Raw genomic sequence first — 20,427 nt, forward strand, 5'->3', positions numbered from 1 at the left:
CTGGTAACTTTGATCTTCTGAACAGCGTCACGATCCCACACTTCCCTCTGGATGCAACTGTTTTATACTGTGAGAGAATGTGTGTTTATTTGAGTGTGTGTGTGTGAGTGTGTGTGTTTGACAGATAAAAATGAATATGTTACATAACTGGTGTGTGTGTGTATATGTGTGTGTGTGTGTGTGTGTGTGTGTATGGCCTCTATCAGCCATATGCTCTGCGTCTGTTGTTTGTGAAGTGGTAATTGGGCCTGATTCGGACTGTCAGACAAAAGGGCTCTCTCTCTCTCTCTCTCTCTCTCTCATTCTCTCTCTCTCTCTCTCTCATTCTCTTGTTCTCTTTCTAGCTGTATCTCTCTATCATTCTCTCTCCCTCTCACTCTCTCTTTCTCTCTCTATCTGTATCTCTCGCTGTATCTCTCTCTTGTTCTCTCATTCTCTTTCTTGTTGTATCTTTCTCTCTGTTTCTCTCTCTCTCTCTGTTTCTCTCTCTCTCTCTCTCTCTCTCTCTCATTCTCTTGTTCTCTTTCTAGCTGTATCTCTCTCTGTATCTCTCTCTCTATCTGTATCTCTCTCTTGTTCTCTCATTCTCTTTCTTGTTGTATCTTTCTCGCTGTTTCTCTCTCTCTCTGTATCTCTCTCATTCTCTCGTTCTCTCTCTTACTGTATCTTTCTCTCTCTATTTCTCTGTATCTCTCTATCTCTTTTTCTTTCTCTCGGTTTCTTTTTGATTTCTTGTCATAAATGTAATAAGAAACACTGTTGCCAAAACATTTAACAGAAAGCACATAAAACATAAAAGAACAATTACATGAATTGATACAATTACAATAACAGATCTTGAGTTATTAGTTATTACAATATTAACAGGATTAATTATTATTAACGATAATTTACAGGAGAAGGAAAATAACTGTGTGCAGACTTTATAAATGTGTAATAATAAGGAATAAATCAGTAATAACAGAATAGTCTCTCTCTCTCTCTTGTTATTTCTCTCTCTATATATAACTCTCTCTTTTGTACTAAATTTCTTTTTTAATTTCTTATTTTTTTCTCTGATTTTGACTTTTTGAGCCGGTTGTAGGCGTTGTTGTCATGTTAAAATGGTTAATGTTAAAGTCACTAAAAGTCAAAAGTCTGTTTCTCTCTCTCTCTCTCTGTAAGGGGGGGGGTGTTATTTTTTTCAGGCTGTGGGGAAATAAAGCTGCGCTGCTGCTGCTGCTGCTGTTCACTCAGCTTTTTCTTTGCTGTCAGAACTGAGCAGCGGATGATGATTAACACAGTGCTGAAACTGATGAGGGCGAGGCTTTGAATAATGGACACTCAGCATGGGTCCAATCTCCGGCAGAAGAAGGAAAAGCGGGGGGGAAAGCGTGGAAATTGTGATGACGGCGTGTGTTTTGCGGCGGCGTGACCGGAGAGCCGCTCGGGGGGGACGGTTAAGCCGCTTCTGGCCTGAAATGTCAGGAAATAAATAAAGAATTCCCAGTTTAGGGCCGTTCCCCGGGCGGCCCCATCCCAGCTATCACTCATTTGATTTCACACTTTCTTACAAATAGCCACTGTCTCCCAGCGCTTAGCCCCGCCCCCACCGCCCACAACTCTCCCCGCAAGTAATGTGATAGAACAACCCGACAATTTCACAATTATCTCATCAATTAAAGCCGCCGCTGTCAAACCCGTAACTGATGATCCGGATCAGAACTCGCTTCCCAACGTCACCATCCCATACCATCAACTGATCCACAGCAGGGGACTGATCCATCTGATCTGTTTTCTCTGTATTTCTACCTTTTATTAACCCTTTAACTTCTGTACCGTTTTTCCTTTTTGCACAAGAGAGATAAAAGAAACAAGAGTTTTTATTTTTAAAGACCCTAACTTATAATTCAACCTTTCCTCCTGTCTGGTTTAAACAGCAGCAGAGCTTCTGAATATATCTACACTGATGGGCGTGGTGTTCTGGAAATGAGGTGTGTTCAGGTACATTTCTGGAGTTTTATCTTGTTTATCTTGGTAACAGAAAACACAGGAGCTCCACTGACTGAATACAACCTAGACAGACGCCAACAGTCAGACGTTCATCGCTATCTCGGTAACACAGGCGCTGTGCCGAGCCGAGCGTACACCCCCACTTATTACACACACATGAACACACAGCAGCACAAACCCAACTTTTACATCAACAATAAACAGAATAGTAAATAAAATAACATTGCTGTTCCCGTAAATGAGCTGCTGGAGCTCCTTCACAGCGTCAACCAGCAGCTCAGTTTCCTCTGCTGAGAAGAGTTTGTTGGACACGTCCAGGTAGCTGCACTGTTACAATAGCAATCCACCAAAGACACTCTGATTGGTTTATTTCACGTTACGTCCAAAATGAACCACACCCTTCATTAATTAAGATAATTAGTACATGACTTTGCTTTCCATTTTGAGAAGTGCAAGGTGTACTGTAATCTGTACCCATACTGCTGTGATGTGAGCAGTGAATGCTGCACATACCGCACTCACTGTGTAAACAGCATGGAGCAGCAGCAGAGAGTGTTTGTTTATAGCTGTTATCAGCAGTTTAGCTCAAATAAAAGGAGTATATTTGATATCTGGGTCGGATCGAGACCGGAACATGTTCTTTCCACAGGCGAACTGCTTCAGAACCGCTTCGTTTGGGACCGGACAGAGACAACGTCCACTGAGTGGTCTTGGTCTTGATTCACACTAAGGATACAAATGAACCAGACCAAATAGTGCTGGTGTGAAAACTCCCTAAAAGTCTGAAGGTCCAGAACAGAGAGTCTGTTTTAGAATCTGTCATTTCTAAATTCAGGATTATTAACGGGGAGCTGGGTCTGTATTCTGCTGCAGTAAAAGTCTTTTCTATTCTGGTGAAGACTCCACTCCACGCTGTAATCTCCCGCTGCAGGGATTTAATTCTGTTCGGTGGAGGGAAATCAGTGAGGTCAGCAGTGATGTTGGGCGATTAGTTCTGAATCACAATCAGCACCGTAACTCTTTCCATAATAACCAGTAGAGCTTCTTCATCACATCTCGTCTCAAATCATTCCCAGAGCTTTAATACCCCAATACATATCACACACTTCCAGCAGAGCTTCATCTAATTCAGGAGGTTCTCAGATTTCAGGGCTGAAACTTTAAAAAGTAGCTTTATCCTACCTAAAACTGTTTCTACAAACCTACCAAGACATGAACCAACCATCCACCCAAACTGACAGATCCAGCAAGGAGAGCACTGATCAGAGATCAGCCGAGACCCATGATCACTCTGGAGGAGCTGCAGAGATCCACAGATCAGGTGGATCAGGAGAATAAATCTGTCTACAGGACAACTAAGTCCTGCTCTCCACAAATCTGATCTTTATAGAAGAGTGGAAGAAAGAAAAGATGAAGAAAGATGTAAGAAGTGCTGTTTGCAGTTTGTAGCTACAAGTCATGAAGGAACACAGTAAACATGTGGAAGAAGATTCTGTTCTCAGATCAGATAAAATTTTAACTTTTTGGCCTAAAAAAACTGTTTATTCCCACTGTGAAACATGGTGGTGGCAGCATCATGCTGTGGGGATGAGCTTTTCTTCAGCAGGGACAGATTTAGGAAGCTGGTCAGAGTTGATGGATGGAAGATGGATGGAGATAAATAAATACAGAACAATCCTGGAAGAAGAAAAGCTGTTGGAGGCTGTAAAAGACTTGAGATCTTCCAGCAAGACGATGACCCTAAACTTACAGCCAGAGCTACAGTGGAGCTATAATGATTTAGATCAGAGAATATTCATGTGTTAGAATGATCCAGTTAAAGTCCTAAAGACCTAAATCTCATTGATCTTCTGTGGAGAGACATGAAAACTGCTGTTCACAGACCAACGCTCTCCATCCAACCTGACTGATCTTCAGCTGATTTATAAAGAAGAATGGAGCAAAAATCTCTAGATAAAGTCTCTAGATGATCAAAGCTGGTAGAGGTAAACCCCAAAAGACCGTACTCTCATTTACTCAATTGCTTCAAATGTCTTCTCTAACTGCTTGAGCTATATTATGTAAAGGTTTAAAGCATTTTTGTGGGTAAAAACTAATTTACACACATTTCCCCCACTATCCCACATCAATCTCTGTAATCTCTTTATCCACCGCTCTGGTTCCAGTATGTACTTGACCGCGCCTATTCACCCAAGATTAACACAATGATTAGTTGCCATAAATTCAGGCCGATACTGTTTATTTCTTCATGTTTATGAAAAACTGATGGGCATAAAATGAACAGGCAGTCCAAGTGCGGATCAATCAGCGCTGGAGAAGCAGCTCTTCAGGATTCAGGACTGTAAATAACCGAAGCTAAAAAATAACGTATTACAGTTCCCTCTCCTTTAAACTCACTCTGGAGTATCGTATATTATAATCCAGTGCTCTTAATGTATGAATTATAAGAGAATGCAGCATTAGCATTAGATGCAAATCATGCTAAGTGATAGCTATTTCGCCATTCAGCGATGAGTGTATCAGACTGTTAAAACAAGCTACATGGGACAAACCGCTAGCTGATATCACCCCCCTGGCTTACAGAAACACTCAGGGTTCCTTAGTGTAGCGCTGTTGGGTGGCATTTACTGTTAGCGGCTAATGCTAATGCTGTTGCACCCAGCCTTAGTGTAAATCTGGGAATCTGTGTAAAAATGGTTTGCAACACGGTAACGTTCACAGTGAGACAAATACTAACATTATAGAAACATTAAAAATAAGTAAGATTCCCTACACTAAAAATCTAAACCCTGACACTACTGACATTGCAGCAACATTACCAGAAGCTGAAGTTTAAAATCATGCTGAAAAATTCTTCATTCCTTCATTTTTCTACTTATTGCTATGTACGAGTTCCACTGGCAAAAAAACAGCCCCAGAGTATAATGCTCCCACCACCATGCAATTATCGCACTATTGTTTGAGGATTACTGGTTCGACCATCAGGTCTTGCTGTCTTACTTCAGATTATAAGGTGCAACTGATTATGAGGTCTATTAAATGACACTAGTAAAGATGATACATCGAATTAAGCAAGGGTGTCACCATGTTTCCCTTCTAATGGGGAAGCGCCTAAATAAACAAAACTGTAATTCTTAAAAAAAGCATTTTATTTTAAAGTTAATCGAGCGCTGGATGTTAATTTACACAGATTTCTCTCCTAAAACTGTTTATTTGGGTGAGTAAAGCGCAACAGTTTATTTACAGTAAGAGTTAGCCGCTAAGTCGCATTTGATCAACACCTGAGTAATACAGAATACAGGTAGCTTGCTCTTACAGCCTACAACACTGAGGCAACTCAATATATAAAACAAACGCACACCCAGAAGGACATGCCCTATATGCAAATTATGCAAATATAAGGTTCCAGGAGCCAATGAGAAACATGTATGTTTTACAAACTTCTTGTATCAATATAACTTCTCACTTAAAGTAAAAAAAAAAAATCCTCTTGATGTTCTTTGAACTCATTTTATTTAGTTTGTTATGGCCAATGTGTTTATATATATTTAATATTATTTTAACTAATATTATTTAATATTATTTCATCTGACTAGTTAAGCTGATGTTTTAAATGATATTACTGTATCAATGATAATAATTGATATAAATATAATTTAATTTACTGAAGCATTTTGGAGGAATGGGAGGATATACATCAATAACAAGAAACTCAGTCCCAGCTTGCAGATTTTATCATGACTAAAAAAGCTTCCAACTTATAAACACACCCACAATAATCCTATAAATATATTTTTAACCACTCATAAATTATACTTATCTTGAATATAATATTATTTATAGTCAATATTATAATGTATTATAACAGGTCTTTGTGCCTCTAAGTAAAGTGACAGACTTTCATTGCAGGACTGGATTATTAACGATAGTGTCATGATGAGCACAGAATTGCAGACACGTGCAGATACTGATAAAAATATATGTTTATTATAAAAATAAACAGATGTAATACGTGGTTGATACAGAAAACAGTTAATCACCAGAAACCAGAGCAATGTAGACAAAACCATACCATAAACGAGAGACAGTCCAGAGATCCAATGTCAGAGGTAATCCAAGAGGCAGTAGTGAAAACACAGTCCAGGTAATACACAAGCAATCCAGTATCAGAGGCAAAGGCAATAATCGGCGTCGAGAAAACAAAAGCAAGGTCATACACAAGATAAACTGAGACAAGAGATATAGAAACGCTTTGTAATGAGGAGAACCTACAATACGCGGCGTGGGTGTTTGTGTGGAGTGCTCTTTTATAGTGCCAGTAATCAGTATTCAGGACTTCCTGGAGGAAGCAGGTGAGGTGTCACGTGATCAGGTGAGTGCGTGATGTCAGCGGGTGGTGCATTCTGGGTAATGTAGTTGTTGACCTGAGAACCTCCGTTAGAGCTGGGTGTGGAAGGGACAGAGGAGCTAACAGCACCAGACGTGACAGATAGAGATATACTATTTAGCGTATATATATTATAAGCACAGCTTATAATGTATTTTGATCACAGGTCATGATGCTTAATAAACATGGCTATAATGTGTTATGCATTTTTATAAATATTTATAGCCATGTTTATAATGCCTTATAAATGCATTATAATATATTATGAATGTGGTTATAGCATCTAATAAAGATGACATACATAGAAAGTGTTGCCCGAATGTCTAATTAAGGCTTTATTAAGCAAATAATAATAAGACATTAATAAGCATCTAACTTGTGTTCCTTAAAATAAAGTGTTACCAGAATTGGAAATAAAATAAAAACATAATACAAAAGTGCCTTTACAGAGTAAAAGTGGGCGGAGCTTTTAAGATAAAAAAGGGGACCCTTTTAGTTTTTAAATAACAAAGACCAGAGACACACTGTACTTTTATTTAAGTGCTGCCTAAACACTGTGCAGCTACACCTCATTCAGTACGTTCTGCTTCACCATCAGGTTTGTTAATAGTGGGTAATGGGTCTCTGGGCAGAACCGGCTCGGATCCGGTCTCAGCAGGGTTCTGCAGCGCTCTGCTCCTCTATTAGCTCTTTATGAAGCTTCAGAGGACGGAAAGAGGAGAAATCAGCTGTTCAGTATTGTTATGATTGCTGATCCTGAGAAACGGTCAGCGGTTCCGTCAGTAAAGCACAGCTCGGTAATGGGTCTGTGAGTTGTGAGCACAGGCGTATTACTCGCTGGAGCTTTGCGGATCCCTTATCGAGCACTTCTTCTTTTATTCGGCGGCGAGGCTTCGGCGGCACCGGCGGCAGCTCTGTGGAAATAAGCAGCTGTTTTAATTGTTTCTGGAGGCGAGCTGTGACCCCGGCTCGACCTCTAGCGCAGAAATAATGCCCCGGCACGCCGAATTAAAGCACCTCGCCTCCACTGATAAATACCTCTGGCCCGATCCCTCCGATTCCCGAATACACAGAACAGAGCCTTAATAAAATCAGGGAAGAGATTTGTGTGTAATTACAAAAGGCTGTTTTAACCATTAACTCCTGATAATGTGCTGATGGCTCGTGATTAAGTAAACATAGGAATAAATAGATGGCGTCTGAAAAAGCTCCACACCATTAGCTAAAAGCTCATTGAGAAGCTGTGAGGCGTACGGTGGCGTCGTGCTAACAGAACTGTACTGCTGTAGTTGTGTATTTTGTCGCTGTCCAATGAAAAACAAGTATCTCAATTTTTGTCGATTTTTAGTTTAATAAATTATTTGAACACACAAACTGTCCCTCACACTGTGTCAACATTTCTTGATGCGCAGACCAATAGAAACTCTTCAAAATGACCTGAAACTAACTATTGTTACGTTGACTTGAATTGAAAGTTGACAAGGTTTTTTCTCTCTCCTGTAAAGTTGCTGTTTTGGAGATAAGTGTTTTTCACTGGACAGCGACAATTCGTGCGTACCGTATTTTTTGCACTATAAGTCGCACTTAAAATCCTTTTAGTTTTCCCCAAAAATCATCAGTGCTTCTTATAATCCAGTGCTCTTAATGTATGAATTATAAGAGAATGCAGCATTAGCATTAGATGCTAATCATGCTAAGTGATAGCTATTTCGCCATTCAGCGATGAGTGTATCAGACTGTTAAAACAAGCTACGTGGGACAAACCGCTAGCTGATATCACCCCCCTGGCTTACCGAAACACTCGGGGTTCCTTAGTGTAGCGCTGTTGGGTGGCATTTACTTTTAGCCGCTAATGCTAATGCTGCTGCACCCAGCCTTAGTGGAAATCTGGGAATTATAGTTATTCCTATAATTTTTTTTCCTATCATTTACTTTCTTTATCATTTTGGTGTTATTTTTATCTACTTAATGTTTCAGTCCTTTATTTATTTATAAGTGTTTGTTATATTTTATTATTATAATTAACAAATAAAACAGGTGCTACACTGACTTAATAAAACCTAGACAGACATCAACAGTCAGACGTTCATCGCTATCTTGGCAACACCCCAGCTAGTGCACAAACCCAACTTTTACATTAACAATAAACACAATACTAAATAAAATAACATTGCTGTTCCCGTACATTTCTTTATGATCGGACCAATAGAAACTCTTCAAAAGTGAAAAAGCTCCACACCATTAGCTAAAAGCTCATTGGGAAGCTGTGAGGCGTACGGTGGCGTCGTGCTAACAGAACTGTACTGCTGTAGTTGTGTATTTTGTCCCTGTCCAATGAAAACACATATCGATTTTTGTCGATTTTTAGTTTACTACATTACTACACTAACAGACAATCTCTCCCTCACACTGTGTCAACATTTCTTGATGCGTGGAACAATAGAAACTCTTAGAAATTACCTGAAATAATAATTTATATAATTTTTACATTGACTTCCACTGAAAGTTTACAAGGTTAATTTCCCCCCAAAACCATGTTAAAATAAGCTACAAACCGCTAGCTAATATTACCCTTGTTTACCAAAAAAAACTAAGAGTTCCTCAGTGTAGCGCTGTCGGATGGCATTTACTGTTAGCCGCTAATGCTAATGCTGCTGCACCCTGCCTTAGTGGAAACCTGGAATTCTAAGCTTACTTTAAATAGCTGTAGCGCTTTACTCACCCAAATAAACAGTTTTCAGGAGAGAAATCGTGTAGATTAACATCCAGCACTCGATTGATTTTAAAATAATTTTTTTTTTTTTTAAGAATTACAGTTTTGTTATTTTAACTTAGCTTAACTTTACAGATTTCGCCACCCAGCAGCGAGATCTGCTAAACTAGAAGGAAAACATAATGTATGAAAATAGACCAGAAAATAGACGTTTATTGATAGGGCTCCTTTTAATTTGGTGCGTTTTATAGTCTAAAAAAGTGTGTTAATGAATAAAATGTGTTATGAGGTGAATGTGCTGCTTGTTTTTCCATCAGCAGCCAGAGTCTGAGCCAGAGAGAGAGAGAGAGAGAGAGAGAGCCCATCAGTTAAACCTGGGGAATCCAGGATCCTCAGTCCAGGCCTTCAAACCCTCAGTGCTGTTTTCATCTATAATAAAAGCAGAAATCAAAGAGCTCTTCTTTTAAAAGTCTGCACCCATTACACAATATCACTCCTCCGCCGCGGAGAGGTAGAGCACTCTCTCTTTCTTCTGCTGCTCTTTTATTCATCTGATGTCTGTAATTCTGCTAATGAGGCCGCGGTGGCGGAAAACACAGGGAGCAGTGAGGGGAACGCCGGAGTCTTAAATTCACCATCAGAACACATTAATACACATATTTACACCAAATCAAGTAAAAAGTTGTTTTTTATTTTGTTAGTACATTTTCTCCCCAATTTACAACCCACTCAATAGGACTCCCCCCCCCTATCACTAGTGATGCCCCAACACCAGGAGGGTGAAGACCAGCACACGCCTCCTCCGATACATGTGAAGTCAGACTCCGCCTCTTTTCGAACCTTTTTGCCGAGTAGCATCACAGCGCTAATGCCCGGAGGAAAGCGCAGCGACTCGATTCTGATACATCAGCTCACAGACGCAGCCTTGTGCTGATCCACATCACCCTAGGAGTGATGTGCGAAAATTACCCCAGAATCCCCTGATTTGTTGGTTGAAGTTGTTTTTTGAAGTGTTGGTTGAAAACGTTGGTTGAGGTTGTTGTGTAAGGTCGTTGGTTGAGGTCGCTGGTTGAAGTTGTTGGTTGAAAACGTTTGTTCAGGTCATTGGTTGAGGTCAGTGGTTTAGGTCACAGGTTAAAGTCGTTGGTTGAGGTCATTGGTTGAATTCGTTGGTTGAAGTCGTTGGTTAAAGTCATTGGTTGAGGTCGTTGGTTGAAGTCATTGGTTGAAGTCGTTGATTGAGGTCATTGGTTGAAGTTGTTGGTTGAAGTCGTTGGTTGAAGTTATTGGTTGAAGTCGTCGGTTGAGTTGTTGGTTGAGGTCATTGGTTGAAGTTGTTGGTTGAAGTCATTGGTTGAGGTCGTTGGTTGAGGTCAATGGTTGAGGTTGTTGATTAAGGTCGTTGGTTGAAGATGTTAGTTGAAGTTATTGGTTGAAGTCGTCGGTTGAGTTGTTGGTTGAAGTCGTTGGTTGAAGTTGTTAGTTAGATAGAGATAGATAGATAGATAGATACTTTATTGATCCCGGGGGGAAATTCTTGGCATCACTAGTTGAGGTTGAGGTTGTTGGTTGAAGTTGTTGGTTGAAGTCGTTGGTTGAAGTTGTTAGTTGAGGTCGTTGGTTGAAGTTGTTAGTTGAGGTCATTGGTTGAAGTTGTTAGTTGAGGTTGTTGGTTGAAGTTGTTGGTTGAAGTCATGGTTAAGGTCATTACTTGATGTCCCTGGTGGAGGTTGTTGATTGAAGTTGTTAGTTGAGGTCGTTGGTTGAAGTTGTTGGATCAGGTCGTTGGTTGAGGTAGTTGATTAGAGTTGTTGGTTGGAGTCGTTGGTTGAAAACATTGGTTGAGTCGTTGGTTAATTTTTTTTGTTTGAGTTGCTGGATTAAGTCAGTGGTTGAGTCGTTGGTTGAGGTTGTTGATTGATACAGTTTCTGCAGTCTTTTCTAAAAGCTTGTAGAATCTGTTGGAAATCAAAGATGAACAGAAATGTGGAGGCATCGGCATCTGACAGTGAGCCCTTGAGATGTTGGTTGAGGTCATTAGTTAAAGTCGTTGGTTAAGGTCGTTGGTTAAAGTCGATGGTTGAAGTAATTGGTTGAAAACGTTGGTTAAAGTCGTTGGTTGAGGTCGTTGTTTGAGGTTGTTTGTTGAAGTCGATGGTTGAAGTAATTGGTTGAAAACGTTGGTTAAAGTCATTGGTTGAGGTCGTTGTTTGAGGTTGTTTGTTGAAGTCGATGGTTGAAGTCATTGGTTGAAAACGTTGGTTAAGGTTGTTGGTTGAGGTCGTTTGTTGAGGTTGTTGGTTGAGATCATTGGTTGAGGTTGTTGGTTGAAAACGTTGATTAAGGTTGTTGGTTGAGGTTGTTTGTTGAGGTTGTTTGTTGAGGTCGTTGATTGAGGTCGTTGGTTGATGCAGTTTCTGGAGTTATTGGTTGAAATTGTTGGTTTAGTTGGTTGAGTTGTTGGTTTAGATCATTGGTTCAGGTTGTTGATTTAAGTTGTTGGTTGACGCAGCTTCTTCAGTCTTTTCTAAAATCTCGTAGCATCTGTTGGAGATCAGCAATGAGCAGAAACGTGGAGGCGTCAGCGTCTGACAGTGAGATGTTGTCAGACAGCGTGAAGTTAATGTGGACGAATCGGTTTGGAGTGTAGAGTTTTGCTGATTGGTGGAATGTTCTCGAAGTTAGACACGTCCCATCTGCTGCATGTGTATCAGAAGTGCAGATCCACAGATTTATTCTCATCCAGCCATATTTCATATCTGCCAGCGTTTCGCTTACGACTGACAGCTTCACTACGCAATCCCGAGCAATTTGTTTCATAGCGCTGTTTATTTGTCCCGGAAAAGTGAGATTGTTGAGGTTTGTCTAATAACCTTTTACATTAGAATTCCAGCCGAATCACAGCCGTGTAAAAATCCCCCCCGAATACACGCCGGCGTCCCGCGTGCCGTATAATTTAGATACACGTCAATCTGTAAATTGTTGTGAGATGTCGACATGAGATATGGGACACGGGTAATTCATCTTCCCGGCTTTTAGCTGCATATGAATAATAGAGATTTCCTCTTCAGGCGCATATCTGGGGACTCTTTGTGTGTAGTGTGTGTATGGGGTACATGGAGGCAGGTTTTTCTATATTTGTGAGGACCAGAAATCCTCAGAATAAAAGGAAATTCTTGTAAAAGAAAAGTGTATCAAGTATATTTTTTAAAAGTATATTTAACATGGAAAAGTACATACTTTTTTAAATTAAAATACGTACTTAAATACATACTAAATGTACTATTTTGGGAAAACCTATGGGAATTTTATTTTAATTGGAATTAAGCTATATTTAAACACAAAAAAGCATTAAATTGTGCTTTTGAGTGTTTTCTTCTGTCATCTTTATTAGACTCTATAAACATATATTTATGAGCCATTATAATACATTCATTAAGCATTATAAACATGGTTATAAATATTTATAAAAATGTATAAGAGGTTAAAGCTATGTTTATTATGCATTATTAATTGTGATCATAATGCATCATCGGCTGTGTTTATAAGATATTATATGTCATTCACAAAAACCTCAACAAAGCTGCCTTAACAAAGCAAAACTATAATTACTATATATTTATTATAATATCTTATATTAATATATAATGTTTTATAATGTGTCATTGTACACTTGTAAAGTAAAGTGACAGATGTCCATCATGGGAATATGCAGTATTATTAGTGGAATAATAATTTAATTATTTTAGATTTTATAAGTACCAGGTTTTGTTTTAAAAATGCATTGAAATTAGGGCAAACTACTATCCTTGCGAGGACATATGGACTTTTTTAATGTATTATGTGTGTGTTTGTATGTATTTGCTGGTTTTCCTCTTTTTGTAAGGACCTTCCACTATTATCTAATTAATAGTAAATCTATTTATAATCTTAGGCACTAACAGTAAATAATTAAATTATTTTAGATTAGATAAAAAAATCACATTTGTAAGGAACCAAACCAAATGTCATCATTAATAGACAAATATATTATATTACATACTCATACAGTTCTCCTTTTGTCATAGAAAGGTCCTCACAAAAATAGAAAAACAAGCAAACTACTATCTAAGCAAGGACTTTGGGTCCTCATAAATACAGAAAAATAAAAAAATATATATATTTACACATGATACATGATGTATGTTGGTTTAGCTATTCTTGGGAAGATCTTTCTCTGACATTGATATAATTAATCACACACCCAAACATAAACACAACCTTAACCTCATAAATGAAATTTAATTATTCTTAAAAAACATCTAATTCTTATTAATTTACTAAATGTTTGTAATAAAAAGTATTTCAATTACACACAATACACACACAATGTCCTCACAAACCAACTGGTCCTAATATGATATAATTTTAAGTATTGTGTGTGTGTTTGTGTGTTTGTATTTCTGTACATTAAAGGATTCACAGTGGTAAATGTATAAATGCTGAGGGATCAGTAGTTCTCCAGCAGAGTTTAAACAGTGAGAGACGACGGCGTTTCTCCAGAAATGGTCTGATTAAGCAGAAATCAGACAGAGCTGTGATGCGTTTCCTGTTTGCAGTGAATGAAGTTGCAGCAGCTGATTTCCTGCGCCGGCGTTTTTCCTCCGGTTCTGAATAATGTTTCTGTTTGTAGAGATTTCCCCGTGTACGCTATAAATCTTTGATAGGACAGAGGAAAGCAGAGCAGCTGAAATTGATACCAGAGCTGCTGCTACACAACAAGCTTTATCTCTACCAGCTTCAACTTTGATCATCTAGAGACTTTATCTAGAGATTTTTGCTCCATTCTTGTTTATAAATCAGCTGAAGATCAGTCAGGTTGGATGGAGAGTGTTGGTCTGTGAACAGCAGTTTTCATGTCTCTCCACAGAAGATCAATGAGATTTAGGTCTTTAGGACTTTAACTGGATCATTCTAACACATGAATATTCTCTGATCTAAATCATTATAGCTCCACTGTAGCTCTGGCTGTATGTTTAGGGTCATCGTCTTGCTGGAAGATCTCAAGTCTTTTACAGCCTCCAACAGCTTTTCTTCTTCCAGGATTGTTCTGTATTTATTTATCTCCATCCATCTTCCCTCCATCAACTCTGACCAGCTTCCTAAATCTGTCCCTGCTGAAGAAAAGCTTATCCCCACAGCATGATGCTGCCTCCACCATGTTTCACAGTGCAGTGGAGATGGTGTGTTTATAGCGATTTTTTGCATTTAAGCAGAAAAGTTAAACTTTGTTCTGATCTGAGAACAGAATCTTCTTCCACATGTTTACTGTGTTTCTACATGACTTGTAGCTACAAACTGCAAACAGAACTTCTTACATCTTTCTTTAAACAATGTTTTTCTTCTTCCATAAAGATCAGATTTGTGGAGAGCAGGACTTATAGTTGTCCTGTGAACAGATTCTCCTGATCCACCTGATCTGTGGATCTCTGCAGCTCCTCCAGAGTGATCATGGGTCTCGGCTGATCTCTGATCAGTGCTCTGCTTGCTGGATCTGTTAGTTTGGGTGGACGGTTGGTTCATGTCTTGGTAGGTTTGTAGAAATAGTTTAAGTAGAATAACTTTTTTTTCAGATGATGTATTTTTGGATAATGGATTGATGGAACAGAGCTGCTTGAGATTATCAAAGCTTGGGATTTATTGTTTTAATCTAACCCTGCTTTAAACTTCTTCTCCACAACTTTATAAATCTCTGATCTGTCTGCTGAGTTCCTTCTTGGTCTTCATGATGCTGTTGATCACTAGTGTTCACTAATAAACCACTGAGGCCTTCACAGAACAGCTGTATTTATACTGAGACTAAATTACACACAGCTGGAATTATCAGTGAGATCAACTTTTCTGTTTTCTGTTACCAAGATAAACAAGCAAAACTCCAGAAATGTACCTGAACTCATTTCTAGACCAGTCTTTGGTGGGGTGTAAGATAGCAATGAGCTGATTTAATGAGAACGAGGCAATAATATTTATGCCTTTTTGTAACCAGGATATGGTATTAAATTGTGCATCAGTATCAATATGTTATAGTATATGTAAGCGGATAGTAAATTTTTCTATACAGCTATACAACTATACTATACTATATTCTTTTTTTTATTATTATTTATTTATTTTTTTTTTTTCTAAAATTTTATTTCTGATTATTCCCCATTTTCTCCCAATTTGGATATCCGGAGGAAAGCACAGCGGCTAGGTTCCGATTCATCCGCTCCCAGACGCCTCGTGCCACCCAGCGCCACCTCAAGTGTGATGGGGAGAGAGCGCCATCTACCCACCCCAGGGGGAGCAGAGCCAATTGTGCTCCCTCTGAGCGCCAGCAGCTGATGGCAAAGCTGAATGAGTGGGGGTTCAAACCTGCGAATCTCGCTCATAGTGGCAGCGCATTAGACCACTGGACCACTCTGCGCCCTTATACTATACTATATTCTAATAATAATTTTATTGCCAATATATTCTCTTTTATTTTATATGGTAACAGGCACATATATATAGCATTTTAATGTATTTTGACACTATGCTGTACCGTTGTTAAATACGCCAGAAACAATACATCTTTTTCCTTTGATCTGAGCTGAAGGAAACACAGTTTCCTGCTATCAATTCTCTTTTATCTCAGCGCCGTCACCTCGATACATTACAGTCTTTGATGCGTCTGTGCGCCGCGGCGTTCGGGTACTGCGCTCTGATGTAATTCTGTTCTGAAGGAAAAAGCCAGGTCAGGAGATCAGAACCGAGCCGTATCCCCCGCAGACGGACCGGGTCCGGCCTCCATCCATCCCTCATCACCCGCGGGCTCTGTCAGAACCAGCCTTGCCCCGGGCGTGGAGCAGATGGCTGCAGAATAATACCACCCCTGAGCCCGGTCCCCGAGACCCGAGGCATCAACCACACGCCCTCCCAGCGCCGGAACCGTACGGCCAAATTCACACGACTACAGAAAACTACCGAGCTCAGATACAACAGAACAAACTTAAACCAGTACCATGAAGCTCACGAGCCCAGAGCTTCAGAACAGAACCGCAGACATGAAATTACAAGTAGAACAAAACTAAAACCTCTTCTAGCGCATGCTGAGTGTGTTTTCATTATTTAAAAAAAGTTCGACACTGTAGATTAATATTAAAGTCATCCAAACTATGAAGAAAACCTTGTTTACCTTGTTTAGATGATCAGTTTTGAACATCTTTGCTGGATTTTCTCAGTCAGTTTTATGAGGTAGAGTCACCTGGAATTCAGGCTTTCAGTTAACAGCTGTGCTGAACTCATCAAGAGTTAATTACTTGAATTTCATGCCTCTTAATGTTAAAGTTTGAGAGCATTTTCTGTCTCTTGACTTGCTACTCGCTGTTAACAGTCCTCCCTCTACAAAGGTGCGACAGAGAAATGGAGTTTGATTGGCCTTGTGCTGATTACCACTAAGGATTCTGGGACATGTATTTTTTTATTTTATTTTTTTTTAGCACAGATCCACCAGCTCTTCCCTTGCAGAGTCCAGGTACTCTGTTGGTGCCTAGTGTTGGATTCTGCTTTCTTACAAAACTGTTTTATATTTTACATTCCTCAAAGTAGCTCCTCTAGTTTAGATGATCAGTTTTGAACATCTCTGCTGGATTTTCTCAGTCAGTTTTATGAGGTAGAGTCTCCTGGAATTCAGGCTTTCAGTTAACAGCTGTGCTGAACTCATCAAGAGTTAATTACTTGAATTTCTTGTCTCTTAATAAAGTGTTTGAGAGCATCAGTTAAAGTAAAGTAGTGAAGAGGTAGAGTTACAGGTATACAGTGAATAGTGAATATTTGAGTAATGTTCGAATCCAGATTATGAGAAGAAACAACTACTCAACTAAGTAAAGAAAAAAAAATACTTTAAAGTGTCCTTAAGTGCAGTCACCGCAAAGACCATTAAAAATGTTATAATAATGGAACTGGCACTCATCAGGACCATGCCAAAGTATTTTGGTTTGTTTAACACTTTTAAGTTACTACATGATTCATTGTGAGCTTCATGATTCAGTACTTTATGGTTATATTAAAAACATTTTTAAAATTATACAAATTTAAGATGTGTCCAAACTTTTGACTGGTACTATAAAAATATTATCAAAAAGGACGAATAAGTGGTTCCAATGTTAAGGCAGTTGTTAGACATGTGCTACATGGTTGCTGAGGTATTGTAGTGTGGTTGTTATGGTGTGGTCAAGTGGTTGGTTTGTGTTTTTATTGTATTACTAGGTGACTGATTGACGATGTTGATAGATGGTTGCTTGACTGTTGCTAGACAATCATTATAAAAAAAATCTTAGCAAATGCATGGTTACTATGGTATTGTAGGTGGTTGTAATGGTGTTGCAAAGTTGGAACGTGTTTTTATGGTGTTTCTAAATGGTTGCTATGGTAAGATTGATAGCTGCTTGCTAAGTGTTGCTAGTCAGTTGCTATGATGTTGCTAGGTCATCTATGTAGTATGTGGGGTTATTGCAGTGGGTGGTTTAGTGGTTGCTAGGATGTTGCTAGACAGTTTCAATGGTATTCCAAATTGCAATGTTGGTGTTGTTCAATGTTTCCTATAAAGTTGCTGGCTGGTTGCTATGGAAGGCATTGCAAGGTGGTTTTTACAGTATACCAGATGCTAGGTCATCTATATTGTGTTCTAGGTCATGGCAATGGCATGGTTTAATGGTTGATGGGACGTTGCTGGGCAGTTACAGTGGCATTCCAGGTGGTACTGTTGGTGTTGTTAAAGGGTTGCTATTTTCTTGCTGGGTGGTTGCTATGGCGTGGTTTAGTACTTGCTAAGAAGCTGATGTTGTATTCCAGGTGGTACTGTTGGTGTTGTTAAAGGGTTGCTATTTTGTTGCTGGGTGGTTGCTATGGCGTGGTTTAGTACTTGCTAAGAAGCTGATGTGGGATTCCAGGTGGTACTGTTGGTGTTGTTCAAGGGTTGCTATTTTGTTGCTGGATGGTTGCTATGGCATGGTTTAGTACTTGCTAAGAAGCTGAGGTGGTATTCAAGGTGGTACTGTTGGTGTTGTTCAAGGGTTGCTATTTTGTTGCTGGGTGGTTGCTATGGCGCGGTTTAGTACTTGCTAAGAAGCTGATGTGGGATTCCAGGTGGTAATGTTGGTGTTGTTAAAGGGTTGCTATTTTGTTGCTGGATGGTTGCTATGGCGTGGTTTAGTACTTGCTAAAAAGCTGATGTGGTATTCCAGGTGGTACTGTTGGTGTTGTTAAATGGTAACTATTTTGTTGCTGGGTGGTTGCTATGGTGTGGTTTAGTACTTGCTAAGAAGCTGATGTGGTATTTCAGGTGGTAATGTTGGTGTTGTTAAAGGGTTTCTGTAGTGTTGCTGTGTGGTTGCAATGGTAGCAAGGTTGCAAGGTGGTTGCTAGGTCAGTATCTACAGTGTCTGAGGCGTGGTTTAGTGGTTGGTAGGATGTTGCTAGGCACTCGCAGTGGTGTTCCACGCGGTTGCTCTGGTGTTGTCGCTAAGTGGATGCTATGATAGTATTTTTAAGTGGATAATTAGAAGTAATTTTAGTATTTTTCACAAAACGATGCTCCACTTTAGTAAATCCAGCACTCAGCTGTTTCTGCGCTACGTATAAACTTTATTTCTGTTTCTGCAGACGCATCAACAACGAAGTTTTAATTAACGAAGCTCCCTGATCTCCCTAATGGGAAGTGACACGCTGGTCTATATTTACATATTTACTCAACTGTAAGAACATTATGTCAGGGCCTCCAGCGCAGATGTCATCAGAATAAAAAGGCGGCAAACAGGAAGCTGAGATTGGAAGTAATCTTCTTTAGTATCCAGGTTCTGGGTCATATGTAATTTTTTAATCTTCAGTTTGTTTGTTTTTCTCCACGTCAGCAGTTCTCAGAGCGTACGGTGCGGAGGCACGACCCCCGTAAACTCCAATTATTTAATCATTAGGAACTCATGTTTTAATATCGGATTATTTTTCATGGTGGAACAGAAAATCTTATAAAACACATAAAACATAATATTTTCTGTTTTTGGAGTTGGAGTATATAAACCCCTGTAGGTATGACTTTATTTGGATGATCCATTATATACACCTCAAAAATGTTCAATTAATGTAATTGAATTTAAATTATTTTAAATGAAACCTTAACCCTAACCTTAAATCAACCTTAAAACATAAACCTAACACTAAATCTTAAAACTTTAAACAGTTTTTTTTTAAGTGTAGGGTTACATTCAAAAGCATAATTTTACATTTAGTTTACTACTACAATTAGTTACAGTTTACCCGAAATCTTAATACTTAAAAACGTTGTGCATGATAATGAATTTTTTCTTTCAATGTTTTATTTATTTGTTTTTCCTACATACAGTAGTAAGTGAATAGTAAAGTAATCCAGACTATAAATTAACACATAGTGAATCATGTAGTAACTTAAAAACAGTGTTAAACCTTACAAGACTGGTAACCCTGAAGAACTGATCCTGTACAATAGAGGAAACTTTTGCTCTTCCTTTCCTGTTGGGGGGGTCCTGATGAGTGCCAGTTTCATCATCAAAATGTTTTTAAGGGTCTTTGAAGTGGCCGCACTTGAGGATACTTTCAAAGTTCTTGAAATACTTCTTTTTAGATTGACTGACCTTCATTTCATCTTAAAGTAATTTTTTAAATTCTTTATTTAGTTGAGTTGTAGTTGCTTCTCAATATATGAGATATTAGAAGATTACTCAAATATTCACTATTCACTACTTTACTTTAACTGATGCCCTCAAACACTTTATTAAGAGACAAGAAATTCAAGTAATTAACTCTTGATGAGTTCAGCACAGCTGTTAACTGAAAGCCTGAATTCCAGGAGACTCTACCTCATAAAACTAGAACTATATAAAGAAAATAAAGTCAAGGTGTGCATAAAAATGATCATCTAAACAAGAGAAGCTACTTTTTAAAGAATCTGGTTTTCTTCATAGTTGTAATTATTATTTTTTTAAATAATGAAAAACCACTAAAAGTGATCAGCATTCTAAAAATGCTTATTTTGAAAACACTTCGCGTGAGTAATAGGTAAACCGAGACCGTGCCGTGCCGCGGAGCGAGCCGGGGTATTTGACTAATTGCGCACCAGTTTCACAAGACGTTTAATAATTTAGTAAAAGCGTGTTGTTTTGTGTGGAATTTATTCGATTTTTAAAATTCTGCCCTCAGGGTAAAGATGTGTTTAACAGCGAGAGAAGTGAAAAAGAAAAAGTTAAAAAGATGGAAAAGATGTACATATTCCATCATCCCATCAAAGACCATATGATCTCTC

General features: G+C 38.8%; 1 protein-coding gene across 1 annotated transcript in view; it reads left to right on the forward strand.

Moving 5' to 3' along the window:
- The window catches only part of LOC125804556 (uncharacterized), a 444,972-nt gene extending 427,986 nt beyond the window's left edge, over nt 1-16,986 (forward strand). Inside the window, exon 2 of the mRNA XM_049483444.1 lies at nt 16,765-16,986. The gene's annotated coding sequence lies outside the window, so the exon portion shown is untranslated. The remainder of the gene's footprint in view (nt 1-16,764) is intronic.
- The last annotated feature ends 3,441 nt before the right edge of the window (nt 16,987-20,427 follow it).

This window comes from Astyanax mexicanus, chromosome 9 (genome assembly GCF_023375975.1).
Source record: "Astyanax mexicanus isolate ESR-SI-001 chromosome 9, AstMex3_surface, whole genome shotgun sequence".
Classification (NCBI taxonomy): domain Eukaryota; kingdom Metazoa; phylum Chordata; class Actinopteri; order Characiformes; family Acestrorhamphidae; genus Astyanax; species Astyanax mexicanus.